Raw genomic sequence first — 16593 nt, 5'->3', positions numbered from 1 at the left:
ACAGAGACAACTGAAAATTAGAGAGAGAACTTAGAGGAGAAAAATACAGGATACAAGTCATATAATGGTTAGAAATTTTGTTATTCCTCCTTTTTTTTTCTGGAAAGTCACTTGAAACAGGTACGATTTTAATTAAGCAGTCTTTAATGTTGTTTGTCAGCTTTATAGTTGTGTGTGCCAAAGGCTCTTGGGTCGAAGCTAGGCTCCACAAGGTCCTTAATGTTGAGTCCTGTAGTTGTGGTGTCATGCAGTAAGTCTTGTATCCGCAGCCTCCCAAACCGCACGCTCAGGATTCTCTCCTCCATTGTCCTTATTCTTTGTCTGACTGCTGCAGACCATCTATCGTTCCCCTCTTCTTTCATCGATCTGCCGTGATCTCTACACATTCTCAAGCTTTGCCGTTTATCCCGATGTCCTTTAACACTTCCAATTCTAGGAGCTGGGCGATAAATTAGCTTTCTGTGATAACTCTTAAAAAAGGCGCAGTAGTAGGAAGATTTTAGAATGTGCTTTTTAATGAGTATATGTTTCCTAGGAGAGATAATTAGGGAAATTCTGAAGGCAAACTATGCATTAAACGGATTAGTTTGCCATTTTATTACAATCCTGGGGGTTGTGTTAACATCAGTAATATATTTATACGGTTTAACAATCTGGGGCACAAACAGTTACTTGAGGGAATAAGGTATCCTCAGTGATTAAGACACATGTGAAAGATGAGAATTTCATTCATACAGACTTAGTTGTCTGTTCTTCTGTCTTTAGGAGCGAACCGCTCCTGCCTCCTAGCTTGCTGAGTGGCGGTGCGCTCTTAAAGATTGACATTTGACACCAATGGTATGGTTGCACTACTAGTCTGTTCTTTCGCCAATGCAGCTTTGCCCCTGAAGCCTCAGTGGAGCACAGGGGTACCAAGACTGTCCGAATCAAACCATCTTCAGAACAGTGCATGCAAGTGCACTCTGCTAGTCGTAGAACCCGTCCACTACCATAGATTGCGGCGGTGACCAATAACATAGGCAATGAGCAGCACACATTAGAAAGAAAGAAATGACAACATTTGTTTTTATAAACTCTTTGCGAGTTTAACCATTTTAAAAAGTTGAGACAACCCCTGTTAGACGTTGGCTCTATTTTGGATTATGGTTGTTTCTAATCTCAAGTATAAAAAGCCGACCGGCATGTTGGTACAATTTACAAATTTTAAGGCTGCTTTTTTGTTATCTTCAATAGCTGTTGACTGCTTGTTGCTTTTGACCCTCCCATGCACACTGTTTTGTCGAGGGTGCATAGGTTTTAATTACAGAGAAGGAAGTAAGCTACTGCCAGATCCCTCTGGTGTGGAGCATTACCTACCCTAAAACAAAAAAAAATCAGTGCCAAAATGCAACATGCCCAACCCTTCTTCCTAGGGAATCCTCCCATACACAGATAGATAGTATGTCCGACAGAAATTGACGAGTTTGGACAAGCTTAAAGCCATAGTCTGCCTTAGTCGTTTTCATGATAAAAAGGCATTTCTTAGTGATCACAACCATAGAATTGTAGAAAACGTAGTTTTTCCTTCTGTATTTTTAGGTGGAGCGTTGCATTTTTGTTTTGTTTCTTATTGTATAGGTCAGTGTTCCCCAACTCCGGTCCTCAAGAGCCATCAACAGGTCATGTTTTCAGGATTTCCTTAGTATTGCACAGGTGATGATCACATTACCTGGATAGGCAAGCATTCAATCACCTGTGCAATACTAAGGAAATCCTGAAAACATGACCTGTTGGTGGCTCTTGAGGACCGGAGTTGGGGAACACTGGTATAGGTTGTATTCTAAGAAAATGCTGCTCTTTTCTGTCCACTAATGGTGCAGCTGTAGTATCATTTCTATCTTGGTTCATACATCTAAGTGACTATCCAACTTGCACAACGAAGGCAGGGCGCCCTAACAAGGTGCTACTCTCCAGGCCACAAGTTCTTGACCACCTAGCCATCCTACAGCCATCTACACCAGCTGTATAGATTTTGTCTTTATTTGGATGTGAACACAGGGCCTCAAGGGAACACCGATAGCCATCATCCATGTGCTCCTGCTGCCCTTATGGCCACTTGGCGCTCAAGCATATAACGGATGTGCACAGAGCCTACTTGTCTCCTTACAACACAATGGTAGACACTTCTTGTGCTGTAGAATGATTCCTCCATTTGGTAATTGGTTTGGGGGGAAAAGGGGCATGTTCCCTTTGAGTCTATACTTCTACAGAAAAATAAAATCTACCTGGGACAATTTCCAGCTATTTCCAGCTTCTATACTAATTTCTGTATTCCTCCATTTCAAATTGGTGGAACATATGATGGCTGAGCTACAATATAACCCCATAGACATCTGTGAATGCTGTCTAATGGCTCTATACCACTCCGAGTTTGTACGGACCAAGAATTAGACCTTGTGCATGAGACTTTATTAGCTTGCTTGTGTGTACGTTAGAGCAAAGTTGGCCAAACACACTTATTTATGAGGAACCCACTGAAAACCTTGTGAATAGGGGTCTCCAAGAGTTGTATTTCAACACTACTCCTTTTGGTTTTAGAATAGGTAATACTCCTCACCAGAGGTATCTGGCAGTGGCTTACAGCAATAGACGGGTCAAATGTCCCAAGGCATTAAAGATTGACAATCATTATGCTTTACAACTTAGTTTTAGCTTGGAGGTACCCTTAACAAATGATTATGGACATCTATTATGAAATAAATATAATGCAGAAATACAATAGAGAAAAATCAGTGGAGCTGCGCGTTGTCCCTGGAACATGTCCATGGAAGTGAGCAGAAGAAGCCTGATCTTCTGGTGTGCAGTACAGTTTGGGAAATGTTGTATTGTAAAGTATATAATGATAATCTGTGTAATTAAAACCACTGATGGGTGACATGCTAATATTGGATATCTGGGAACTAAAGCTCCGGTCAGGGGTGGGATACTTTAGACAGCAATTGAACAGTCAGTACTAGAAGTTGATGTGTTGGAAACAACAACAAAAAAATGGACAAGTGTAAGGATCTGATAGACTGTGACAAACTAGGTATCTGAACATCTCCAAAATAGCAATCCTTGTAGGGTGTTCTTGGCATTTGGCGACTGTTTTTGGTATACAGTGGTTCTTGTAGCTCGAGTCCAGTACACAGCAGGTATAGTGGGTGTTCTTGGTATACAGAAGGTCTTATGAAGTGTTCCTGATGCAGTTGGATGTTCCTACCAAAAGTGGTGCAAGAAAAGATAATCGGTGAACTATAGACCAGGTCATGCATGCCCAAGGTTCATTTAGGTAGTAAAAATGTAGGCAGTCAGGTCTGTGCCTATTGAAGAGCTACCAAAGGAACGCCTTGTGGGGTGTTACCGGTATACAGCGAGTCTTATGAAGTGTTGCCAGTCTACTGCATGTCATGAGGTGTGATCCTGATATACGCAGGTTCTTGCGTGTTGTCCCTGGTATAGACTAGCTTTCCAGCAAGTAAAACGTTAGTTCTAGAATTTGATAATATACAAGTGTAAGGTCATGAATGACTGTAACAAATTGTGATCATAAAGCACTAGGTCAGTGCAGCGCCCCAGAGTCCTGGTCGTTGCAGTACTGTGGCTCCGCCACTAAGGGTGGGCTATGGTACGTCTGATGGCACTGAAGGAGTTCATCTGATCAGGTATCACAGACACCAATACATTTCACCGCCGGGCCTCCAGGGGGAGCTAAGGGTTCTATTCATTAGGCCACTCCTCACACACTGGTAAAACTGGGGGTCAGGCAGGAAGTTAGACAGAAAGCTGACTGGGTTGGAACTAGGCAACACCTTGTGGCAGAAGGTGTTGCAGGAGAAGATTCGGTAGGGTCTCTGTCAGGAGTGGGATCCTGACAGAGACTTGGCAACTAGAGAGAAAGCAACGGGACCGTGCCTGCTCAGTATAGCGGCGGTGCCCAAGAAGGGATTGGAAGCGAGATAGATTGTGCTGAGTGAGAAACGAGATCAAAGCGACAAGGAGAATACCAGTAGGGGTCGTGCTGTAAGATCGAGGAAACATTCTACTGAGGCGCACAACCAGCGGCCGGAACGCCGAGGGAGTATTACAATATTCAGCTTCAAGCAATACTCTAAACAGCGGCAGGACAGTCAGTCTAAGGCGGGCTGTCTCACTTAAATCACCTATGCAGTCTTGGGGGGGCAACTTGTGGAGAGGGGCGACTCTAGGGTCCCGGAAGAGCTCCGAGCCTACCCGTCAAACGGGTGCCGTTCTAACCGTAACATCAGGGAGGAACGGAGAATTAGCAGAACATCATCTAATTGAGTTGTGAGGGAACTTAAGAAACGGACACAACAGTTGTGGGGACTTTCCGTAAGCACAGCAGGGAAGGACCGCAACACATAGCGCTAGAAGGAAGGCACAGATTTCCACCTGCTAAGAGAACTCTGGAGGTGCCATTGGACCAGCCGGACTTGCGCAGCCTGGCTATCTGGACTCCGGACTGAGGACCCAGAGATCTTCAGTAAAGAGGTAAAGAGACTGCAACCTGGTGTCCTCGTTATTTACTGCACCGCACCACTACAGCGTCACCATCATCATCCATCATATCTTTCACTGTACGCCCCTCAGCAGGGTCACGGACCGGGCCTAGCCACCGTGACAACCCCAGAGCAGAGACTCAGAGGCCCGGTACCGGGTACCCCTCGGCCCTGCGGCAGTGGGGGCGCTACATCAGAATATCTCCAAAACAGCAAATATTGGGGAATTTTCTCTGCATACAGGTCTTTCAGTTTCTGGTGAACTACAAGTTTTGTGGAGTGCCTCTAGTAGATCTAGTGGGGGTGATCCCATTATATATGGAAGGTCTTGTGGAGTTTTCCTAATAAACTTGTTAGCACCTATTAAAAATGGTGAGAGTAGGCCATCCAATCTTTTTCCATTGAACATAACCATAGGAAGGTTTTATGTGGTGTTCCCTGTATATGGCAGGTCTTGTGGTACCAGTATACGGCAGGTCTTGTGGGGTGTCTCCTGTAAGCGAAAGGTATTGTGGAGTGTTCCCAGTATACTGCAGGTCTTGTTGGTTGTCCCTGGTATATGAAAGGTATTGTGTGGTGTTCCAGGTATATGACGGGTCTTGTGGGGCGTTCCCTGTACACAACAAGAATTGTGTGGGGTTGCCACTATACAGTAGGTCTTGTGGGGTGTTCCCAGAATACAGCCGGTCTTGTGACGTGTTCCCTATACACAACAGGAATTGTGGGGTGTTCCCTGTATATGACAGGTCTTGTGGTGCGTTCCTGGTATGACAGGTATTGTGGTGTGTTCCCGGTATATGACAGGTATTGTGGTGTGTTCCCGGTATATGACAGGTCTTGTGGGGTGTTCACTGTACACAAGGATTGTGGGGTGTTGCCAGTATATAACAGGTCTTGTGGGGTGTTCCCTGTATGACAGGTCTTGTGGTGCGTTCCCGGTATATAACAGGTCTTGTGGGGTGTTCACTGTACACAACAAGGAATGTGGGGTGTTGCCAGTATATGACAGGTCTTGTGGGTGTTGCTGACACAGTTGGTTGTCCTTCTTAGTACCTACTAAGTGTCTGAGTCAGTGAAGCAGAGACAGAATCACTAATGCCCAAGGCTCATACATGGAGTGAAGAGTAGCCTTCTGTCCGTTCCCACAGAAGAGCTAAGATTGCACAAAACGTTCCTGCTAGCACTGACAGAAAGCTGTTGGGACACATGGTGCCGCTACGTAGCACACAATTTGTCAGACTGTGTCATGTGGTGGCAGATTAATGTATGTAGAGTGAAGAACAGCTGATGTGCTTACTTAATAAAAACACAATATCTGATGATGTTTTCTAAGGCTAGTTTCACATTTGCGTTTAAAAACGCAGCGTTTAAAACGCAAACGCAGGTGGTAAAAAAATGCATGTAAACGCGTGCAAACGCTGCGTTTAGACGCATGCGTTTTCTCATGCGGTAAAAAAAAAGCGGCGTTTTGATGCGTTTACATGCATTTTTTCATGCATTTGCGTTTTTGAAACGAATGCTGAGAAGTGTGTGACAGCTGCCAATCATCAAAATCATCTAGAAAACCCACTATAAATAGAAATAGCTAGGGTTGGGGTTAGGGTTAGGGGTAGGGTTTGGATCCCTTTATCACCTTGATGTTGGGGTTAGGGTTAGGATCCCTAGGATTAGGGGTAGGGTTAGGGTTTGGATCCCTTTATCACCTTGATGGTGGGGGGTGGCTTATCAGTGTGTATTCTTGTTTTTTTCTATTGAAACGCATGCGTTTAAAACAACCAAACACATGTGCTTAAAAACGCATTCGTTTACATAGACAGCAATACGTTTTTTTGCCGCAAAAAAAGCCTCTAAAAATTACTACATGTTGCATTTCTGCAACAAAACGCAAGCATAGAAACGACGCATGCGTCGTAAAACGCGGCAAAACGCATACAAAAAATGCATGCGTTTTTAATGTTAAATATAGGAAAAAAACGCATGCTTCTTTTGCGCTAAAACGCAGCGGCAAAAAACGCAAATGTGAAACCAGCCTAAGCATTAGTCCTTGTAACAAATAAGGTTTATTCAGGCTCCTCGAAATGGTGAAATCTAATTTTTATATGGTGCAGTAACGCAGTTGTTCTTATTAGGAAATCCTAATCCTATTACAAAATAGTCGTGTATGCGGTTCCGTTTATTGAGCAATGATAGACCGTGGAAATGAGAGATCCTCGTAAGGACTGATAATGATGCACATGAGATTGTGTCGCTGGCGATGGAGTCAGGCTGGCACAGATCTCTGTCATTAGTAGACAGATTGCAGGGTTGAAATAATGCAGCAATTATGGAGGACATATTGGTTTAGTCTATAGAGCATAGCCGGTTGCCTGCATTTGACTCCGAACATTTTGGTAACCCGTGTTCCCTATATACACTGCCGAATTCTCCCTCTACGACCCGCTCACATATTTACCATTGTGTCACCGGAATATTTCAAATCACCGACATTTGTTCTTGCTGCCGTTGAACTGGGGAGAAACTCAATGTTCTTCTAAAATAGCATATTAGGATTTGCAAGTAATGTGAATAATGTGGCATTTGTCATGTGAGGCTGTCACATCGACCTCTGCTCTGCGGGATTATTTTTTTTTATTATTCTGTTTTAATACATTTTGTTTGGTATTTGTTATCGGAGCTGCTCACAATGAGCTTAATCTTTTTGCAATACATTTCTGGAATAAAAAAAAAAAAAAAAGCCAATAAACATGCAGCCGACGAAGCGCCGCACAAAAGATTTTCACACAGCCATCTATGAAATAGCATTTAATGCATGACGTGCCGCTCAGAAGTGAACGGGAGAGATGCACAGAGATAAAAGAAGACTTGTTTATGGAGCAAACATCTAGTGGAGAATCTACTGTCGAGTAGGGTTAATTCAGTTTAATTAAAAGTGGAGCAAAACTAAAAAGTAAGAGCTCAGTGCTATGGAAACAATCAGTTGTCTTTTTATTTGTGGTTTCCTAAATGTGATAGGCATATTATGTACAGTGATTAGAGGAACCTAAAGTATTGTTTGAACTTGTCAGGCTATTAACCAATCACAGAATAATACTTGTTCACTTTGGGAAGGAAGGGTCTACTGAGGGTCTCCCACTGATGCCAAGAACTAGGCTCTGAAATGTTCCTCCAGAATGGAGAGATGACCAACCATGGGTGCAAGTGCTGATTTTTTGTCTTTATACCTCGCTATCTCCGACAGTCTCAGAGTTCATCCATCTCCAGCTGACCCTTCAACACTATATGGCCACTAGTGATGAGCAAATGTGCTGGGATAAGGTGTTATCTGACCATGCCCAGGTGCTAACAGAGCATCTTCAGCGTGCTCAAATAATATTTTCAAGTCCTCACGCCTTGGTCTTGCAGCTGTTTGACAGCCACAACGCATGCAGGGATTCCCTGTTTGTTAGGCAATTTCTGCCTATGTTGTGGCTGTAGAACAGCTGCAGGGACTCGAACATATTTTTCGATCACTCCGAAGACACTGTTAACACATGAAAATGCTAAACGGCATGCTCGCGCATCACTATTGGCCACTTCTCGGTTAAAACGGGGCATTTCATAGACCTGATCACACTCCATTTGGCTGAATACTGTAGAGTTGGTCATTTCTTCAACATGGTGAAACCCTTAAATCCTTGAGATAAGAGATTCACTCTGCTGTCCATATTCTCACATGCATGATCAGCCAAGTCCAACATGGATTTGTTGAAAGGGTTGGGAGGAAGAGGTGATAGTCAAGAACCATCTGAAATATATGGCCAGAATGATTAGCGCTTTTTCATCTTTGTGGAACATGTCTACTCTTTGTAGAATATGTAGCAATAATCTGGCTAGTATGCTTGGGTATTAGTGTAATATGAGTGCTTAACCTATCGGGACTAGTAATTAAAGCAGTTGTCTCATCAATTTAATTTGGTAAAAATTTCAAAGTGCTTGTAAAAACGAGTAACTTTGCAATCCTCTCTTAAGAATGGAGAGATTCTTTTGTTTACTGCTCGCTGCCTAGGTTACTGACCACCTCTGCAGTCGATTTAGTCTAAATATGTATTGATCTTTTGTGTAAAGAATAATTTTTGTTTTGTTGTAATTTCATAGTTTCACCAAAAAAATGAAAAGTCGAGATGTGAAAAAAATTAGATTACCTTGGTCCAGAATGAACTTTGGTTGTCTTGTCAGCTGAATCAAGGCAGTGCAATCTTCATCAGCCAGCACTTGAATGCACACCTTGGGTTCCTCTTAGGATTTCTAGGCCACCACCACATCATGACTTACATCGTGGTGGCCTAGTAATTGCAAAAAGGTGCTTAGAATGAAAGCATTTGAATGTCAGCTAAAGAAATACGCACAGTTCTGGTTTTGCTACAATGTACTACCAAAGTAGACACCTTACCAGGACAGTGCAAATCTTTTTGCTCATCTCTGTGGCAAGGCAATCTATATCCCACACCTTTTATTGGGTGACTTCATGATCATTAGATTGTGCAAGTATTTTTATTCTTTTTCTAAGCACCGTACCAAATGGTTTTAATTAAATTGCTACCAGTACCTCGTTTCCATTCCTAGTTAAGTTGCAATTTATAAATTTCTAAATATGTCCCCTGTGAGCTTCCTTACCTGCACCAGGGCTTGAATCGATAACCGTCACTTAGCGTTAGGGTTTCTGCTTGGAAATGTTCAGTCTGAACCTGAAAGTGACAGCTCCATCAACCGAGGCTCAGTGGGAACACGCTGAACGATTCCTTTCCTGAGTTTATCATACCTTTAACTGTGTGGCACTGCTAATTCACGTTCAGTAAACTGATTCTGAGATCTTTTGGCAGTTTGTAGTTTACGTTAATCTACGCTGGAAATCAACATTGGCCAAACAGGACATGCTATTAAATATTTTCATTTACAATTGCATTGAGTTGTTAGAAGGGGTTGAAATTGGTCAACGATCCATTTGGATGATGCTGTAATGAGTATTACCACGGTTGAAATTCAGATAATAAGAGAAACGTATTGTAACACTGAGTCACCCCTCACGGACAAGCCAGGGATAGTCAAGGGGTCCAAGATCATAAGCCAGGAGGGTACATCATAAACAAAGGGAAGAGACAAAGGCGTGGTCAGGTAATGGTCCAAGGTCAAAATACCAGGAGGATAGCAAATCAGAGTAGAATGGGTTAAAAAAAACGGATGGTCACATAGAGGTCGAACGTCAGGCATGGATAGATCAAAACGCCAGAGAGGCAACGGGAGATCAGGGAGGTTAATAAGTGGCTCAAGAATTGGTGTAGGAAGGAGGGGTTTGGGTTCCTTCAGAACTGGGCCGACTTCTCAGTTGGCTACAAGCTCTACGCTAGGGACGGGCTGCACCTCAATGGGGAAGGGGCAGCTGTGCTGGGGGAGAAAATGGTTAGAAGGTTGGAGGAGTGTTTAAACTAGGGATTGGGGGGGAGGGTATTCATTTTATAGGAGGGGAAGATAGTGCAGATAGAGACCTGGGCACAAATAAGGAAGTTGGGGGTGGCGGTGGCATGGGGGGTGGGGTTAGAACAGTTAGTAATTTAAGAAAGAATAGAGGTACAGAGAGTAACATCAGGTGCATGTATACTAATGCCAGAAGCCTCGCCAACAAAATGGATGAATTAGAACTAATGTTGTTGGAACATAATTATGACATGGTGGGGATATCTGAGACGTGGCTGGATGAGAGCCATGACTGGGCTGTTAACTTGCAGGGCTATAGCCTGTTCAGAAATGACCGTACAGATAAGCGAGGGGGAGGGGTGTGTCTATATGTAAAATCTTCCTTAAAACCCATCCTGCGTGATAATATAGGTGAATTTAATGAAAATGTAGAGTCCCTGTGGGTGGAGATAAGGGGAGGGGGAAAAAATAATAAATTACTGATAGGGATTTGTTATAAATCTCCAAAAATAATGGAAGCAATGGAGAATATCCTCGTAAAGCAAATAGATGAAGCTGCGACTCAAGGAGAAGTCATTATTATGGGGGACTTCAACTACCCTGAAATAGATTGGGGAACAGAAACCTGCAGTTCCAGCAAAGGTAATCGGTTTTTGGCAACTATGAGAGACAATTACCTTTCACAACTGGTTCAGGACCCAACAAGGAGGGGGGCACTGCTAGACCTAATATTAACCAACAGGCCAGACCGCATATCAAATATAAGGGTTGGGGGTCACTTGGGGAATAGTGATCACAAAATAATAAGTTTTCATTTAACCTTTAATAAGATGGGTAGTAGGGGGGTGACAAGGACACTAAACTTCAGGAGGGCAAATTTCCAACGGATGAGAGAGGATCTTGGTGCAATTAACTGGGACGATATCCTGAGACACAAAAATACACAAAGAAAATGGGAGACATTTATTAGCATCCTGGATAGGACCTGTGCACAGTATATACCGTATGGGAATAAACATACTAGAAATAGGAGGAAACCAATATGGCTAAATAGAGCTGTAAGGGGCGCAATAAGGGACAAAAAGAAAGCATTTAGAGAATTAAAGGAAGTAGGTAGTGAGGAGGCATTAAATAAATACAGAAAATTAAATACATTCTGTAAAAAGCAAATCAAGGCAGCAAAGATTGAGACAGAGAGACTCATTGCCAGAGAGAGTAAAAATAATCCCAAAATATTCTTTAACTACCGTATATACTCGAGTATAAGCCGACCCGAGTATAAGCCGACCCCCCTAATTTTGCCACAAAAAACTGGGAAAACTTATTGACTCGAGTATAAGCCTAGGGTGGAAAATGCAACAGCTACCGGTGAATTTCAAAAATAAAAATAGATGCTCCATACTGTTCATTATGGCCCCATAGCTGTGCCATATAGTGCTCTGCACCATTATTGCCCCATAGCTGTGCCATATAGTGCTCTGCACCATTATTGCCCCATAGCTGTGCCATACAGTGCTCTGCACCATTACTGCCCCATAGCTGTGCCATATAGTGCTCTGCACCATTATTGCCCCATAGCTGTGCCATACAGTGCTCTGCACCATTACTGCCCCATAGCTGTGCCATATAGTGCTCTGCACCATTATTGCCCCATAGCTGTGCCATACAGTGCTCTGCACCATTACTGCCCCATAGCTGTGCCATATAGTGCTCTGCACCATTATTGCCCCATAGCTGTGCCATACAGTGCTCTGCACCATTACTGCCCCATAGCTGTGCCATATAGTGCTCTGCACCATTATTGCCCCATAGCTGTGCCATACAGTGCTCTGCACCATTACTGCCCCATAGCTGTGCCATATAGTGCTCTGCACCATTACTGCCCCATAGCTGTGCCATATAGTGCTCTGCACCATTATTGCCCCATAGCTGTGCCATACAGTGCTCTGCACCATTATTGCCCCATAGCTGTGCCATATAGTGCTCTGCACCATTATTGCCCCATAGCTGTGCCATACAGTGCTCTGCACCATTACTGCCCCATAGCTGTGCCATATAGTGCTCTGCACCATTATTGCCCCATAGCTGTGCCATACAGTGCTCTGCACCATTACTGCCCCATAGCTGTGCCATATAGTGCTCTGCACCATTACTGCCCCATAGCTGTGCCATACAGTGCTCTGCACCATTACTGCCCCATAGCTGTGCCATATAGTGCTCTGCACCATTACTGCCCCATAGCTGTGCCATATAGTGCTCTGCACCATTACTGCCCCATAGCTGTGCCATATAGTGCTCTGCACCATTACTGCCCCATAGCTGTGCCATACAGTGCTCTGCACCATTGCCCCATAGCTCTGCCATATAGTGCTCTGCACCGTCCATTATTGCCCCATAGCTGTGCTGCTGCTGCTGCAATAAAAATAATAAAACACATACTCACCTGTCTTGCTTGCAGCTTCTCGGCGCCATCTTCCCGGCGTCTCCCTGCACTGACTGATCAGGCAGAGGGCGGCGCGCACACTATATGCGTCATCGCGCCCTCTGCCTGCAGTCAGTGAGGAGAGAGAGACGCCAGGAAGATGGAGACAGCGCCCGGCGTGTGGAACCAGGACAGGTGAATATGACATACTTACCTGCTCCCGGCGTCCCGCTCCTTCCCCCTGCCTGTGTTCGGTGCCGCAGCCTCTTCCTCTGTCAGCGGTCACCGGCACCGCTTCATTAGAGAAATGAATAGGCGGCTCCGCCCCTATGGGAGGTGGAGCAGCCTATTCATTTCTCTAATGAGCGGTCCCACGTGACTGCTCAGGGGAAGAGGCTGCTGCACCCGGAGACCGTGGGACGGGCAGGGGGAGTGACAGGATCGCCGGGACTAGGTAAGTATGCCTCAGCGCCCTCTCCCCCTCACCCGCCGACCCTGCCACAGACCGTGACTCGAGTATAAGCCGAGGGGGCACTTTCAGCCCAAAAATTTGGGCTGAAAATCTCGGCTTATACTCGAGTATATACGGTATATAAATAGTAAGAAACTAAAAAATGACAGTGTTGGCCCCCTTAAAAATAGTCTGGGTGAAATGGTGGATGAGGATGAGGAAAAAGCCAATATGCTAAATGACTTTTTTTCATCAGTATTTACAAAAGAAAATCCCATGGCAGACAAAATGACTAGTGATAAAAATTCCCCATTAAATGTCACCTGCTTAACCCAGCAGGAAGTACAGCGGCGTCTAAAAATAACTAAAATTGACAAATCTCCGGGCCCGGATGGGATACACCCCCGAGTACTGCAGGAACTAAGTACAGTCATTGATAGACCATTATTTTTAATCTTTAAAGACTCCATAATAACAGGGTCTATACCACAGGACTGGCGTATAGCAAATGTGGTGCCAATATTCAAAAAAGGGGCAAAAACTGAACTCGGTAATTATAGGCCAGTAAGTTTAACCTCTACTGTGGGTAAAATCCTGGAGGGCATTCTAAGGGATGCTATGCTGGAGTATCTGAAGAGGAATAACCTCATGACCCAGTATCAGCACGGGTTTACTAGGGATCGTTCATGTCAGACTAATTTGATCAGCTTCTATGAAGAGGTAAGTTCAGGACTGGACCAAGGGAACCCAGTGGACGTAGTATATATGGACTTTTCCAAAGCTTTTGATACGGTGCCACACAAAAGGTTGTTACATAAAATGAGAGTAATGGGGATAGGGGAAAATATGTGTAAGTGGGTTGAGAGCTGGCTCAGGGATAGGAAACAAAGGGTGGTTATTAATGGAGCACACTCGGACTGGGTCACGGTTAGCAGTGGGGTACCACAGGGGTCAGTATTGGGCCCTCTTCTTTTTAACATATTTATTAATGACCTTGTAGGGGGCATTCAGAGTAGAATTTCAATATTTGCAGATGACACTAAACTCTGCAGGGTAATCAATACAGGGGAGGACAATTTTATATTACAGGATGATTTATGTAAACTAGAAGCTTGGGCTGATAAATGGCAAATGAGCTTTAATGGGGATAAATGTAAGGTCATGCACTTGGGTAGAAGTAATAAGATGTATAACTATGTGCTTAATTCTAAAACTCTGGGCAAAACCGTCAATGAAAAAGACCTGGGTGTATGGGTGGATGACAAACTCATATTCAGTGGCCAGTGTCAGGCAGCTGCTACAAAGGCAAATAAAATAATGGGATGTATTAAAAGAGGCATAGATGCTCATGAGGAGAACATAATTTTACCTCTATACAAGTCACTAGTTCGACCACACTTAGAATACTGTGCACAGTTCTGGTCTCCGGTGTATAAGAAAGACATAGCTGAACTGGAGCGGGTGCAGAGAAGAGCGACCAAAGTTATTAGAGGACTGGGGGGTCTGCAATACCAAGATAGGTTATTACACTTGGGGCTATTTAGTTTGGAAAAACGAAGACTAAGGGGTGATCTTATTTTAATGTATAAATATATGAGGGGACAGTACAAAGACCTTTCTGATGATCTTTTTAATCATAGACCGGTGACAGGGACAAGGGGGCATCCGCTACGTCTGGAGGAAAGAAGGTTTAAGCATAATAACAGACGCGGATTCTTTACTGTAAGAGCAGTGAGACTATGGAACTCTCTGCCGTATGATGTTGTAATGAGTGATTCATTAATTAAATTTAAGAGGGGACTGGATACCTTTCTGGAAAAGTATAATGTTACAGGGTATATACACTAGATTCCTTGATAAGGCGTTGATCCAGGGAACTAGTCTGATTGCCGTATGTGGAGTCGGGAAGGAATTTTTTTCCCCATGGTGGAGTTACTCTTTGCCACATGGGGTTTTTTTGCCTTCCCCTGGATCAACATGTTAGGGCATGTTAGGTTAGGCTATGGGTTGAACTAGATGGACTTACAGTCTTCCTTCAACCTTAATAACTATGTAACTATGTAAAACACAGAACGCAATCCACAGAGACAAACCACACAGGAGCTGAATGTATGAATGGCAGAGGTCTGGGAGTAACAGCCTAGTTAAGTAGCCTGGCAATCACCTGGGGTGAGGAACGCCTGAAGATAGTCGGCACCTCCCAGTGTCAGATTGGACAGCCGAGCCGTCAGTCAACACCAACAATTCAGCATGCCTCTGTACAAGACTGGATGACTGAGCTGTCAAAGTACGGACAGCTTCAGCACACCCCTGTACCAGATTGGACAGCTGAGCGGTCAGTAACTGCATCCGAGACACATTGAGAGGTGGAACCGTGGCACTCAGCAAACTGCAAAAAAAACTTATTTCATTTCCAAAAATGAGTGAGTATCACGGGAGAGCGTTACATCGTGTGAAGACTGAGTATCAGCCATTTCGCATTCACTAAGGCTGGTTTCACACTTGCGCTTTGATCTGCAGGGTTTTTTTAAAAAATGCATGTGGTGAAAAAACGCATGTAAACGCGGCAAAACGCCGCGTTTTTTAGATGCATGCGTTTTTGCATGCAGAAAAAAAAGCGGCGTTTTGCGGCGTTTACATGCGTTTTTTCCTGCATTTGCGTTTTTTTAAACACATGCTGAGAAGTGTGTGACAGCTGCCAATCCTCAAAATCAACTAGAAAACCCACTAAAAACAGAAATAGTTAGGGTTAGGATCCCTAGTAACCCTAGGGTTAGGGCTTTCTTGTTTTTTCTTTTGTTTAGGGTTAGGGTTTTCTTGTTTTTTCTTGTGTTTTTCTATAAAAACGCATGCGTTTTTAACGCAAGCAAACGCATGTGCTTAAAAACACATGCGTTTACATAGACAGCAATGCATTTTTTTGCCGCGAATAAACACATGCGTTTTTTTGCGGCAAAAAAACGCCGCTAGAAATTACTACAGGTTGCATTTCTGCAAATGAACGCACGCGTCAAAAAACGCATGCGTTGCCGAAAACGCGTCAAAACGCACGCTAAAAAACGCATGCGTTTTTTTAATGTTAAGTATAGAAAAAAAACACATGCGTTTTTTAGCGCTAAAACGCTGCAGATCAAAACGCAAGTGTGAAACCAGCCTTATACTTCATCTGAGGTTGAAATTCAAGAACGTTTAACAAATTTGATTTTTACTTTATAGGCTGTTGTATTTTATTTGGGTAGTATTTTTAGCATGTGTAAGACATAATAGTAAATAGTTATTCAAGTGCATAAAATAGTTTTACTAATTTAGTTCACAAATCACTTAGGGTCTTATCTTTTCTAACACAGCTATTTTAGCAAATTTAAAAAATTGCAGAGGCACTAAGCAGTTTAACAAAATGGATGATGTTTGTTACCCATGTAGTTATTAAGTGGTTAATAAACGTTGCATAAATCAATAGTACAGGCAAACATGAGCAACTTTGTTGTTCATTTTATCAGAGAAATGTTTTTTTTCTCTACTTATGAGCTGCCACTTCTCCTCTACAATCTGAATTCGTCATTCATTCTGAATATAGCCAAGAGATTACAGATGGGCAATATGAGTAAGAGGAAGAGACACCTAAACTGCTATATAATTTCCAGTGTTTTATCTCACCACAGAGCTGAATTCAGAGCTACACTGCTCAGTACAGCTTTACAACATTCTGAGAGACATCATAGCAGCAGGTC

The 16593-nt window shown here is 43.5% G+C and overlaps 1 protein-coding gene across 11 annotated transcripts in view; it reads left to right on the top strand.

The window, feature by feature from the left end:
• Positions 1-16593, top strand: part of CADM1 (cell adhesion molecule 1) — a 239394-nt gene that overhangs the window by 220457 nt on the left and 2344 nt on the right. The gene's annotated exons all lie outside the window — the stretch shown is intronic.

Source organism: Ranitomeya variabilis, chromosome 4 (genome assembly GCF_051348905.1).
Source record: "Ranitomeya variabilis isolate aRanVar5 chromosome 4, aRanVar5.hap1, whole genome shotgun sequence".
NCBI lineage: Eukaryota > Metazoa > Chordata > Amphibia > Anura > Dendrobatidae > Ranitomeya > Ranitomeya variabilis.
Note: the sequence above shows the minus strand (reverse complement) of the source record. Positions and strands in the feature narration are given on the sequence as shown.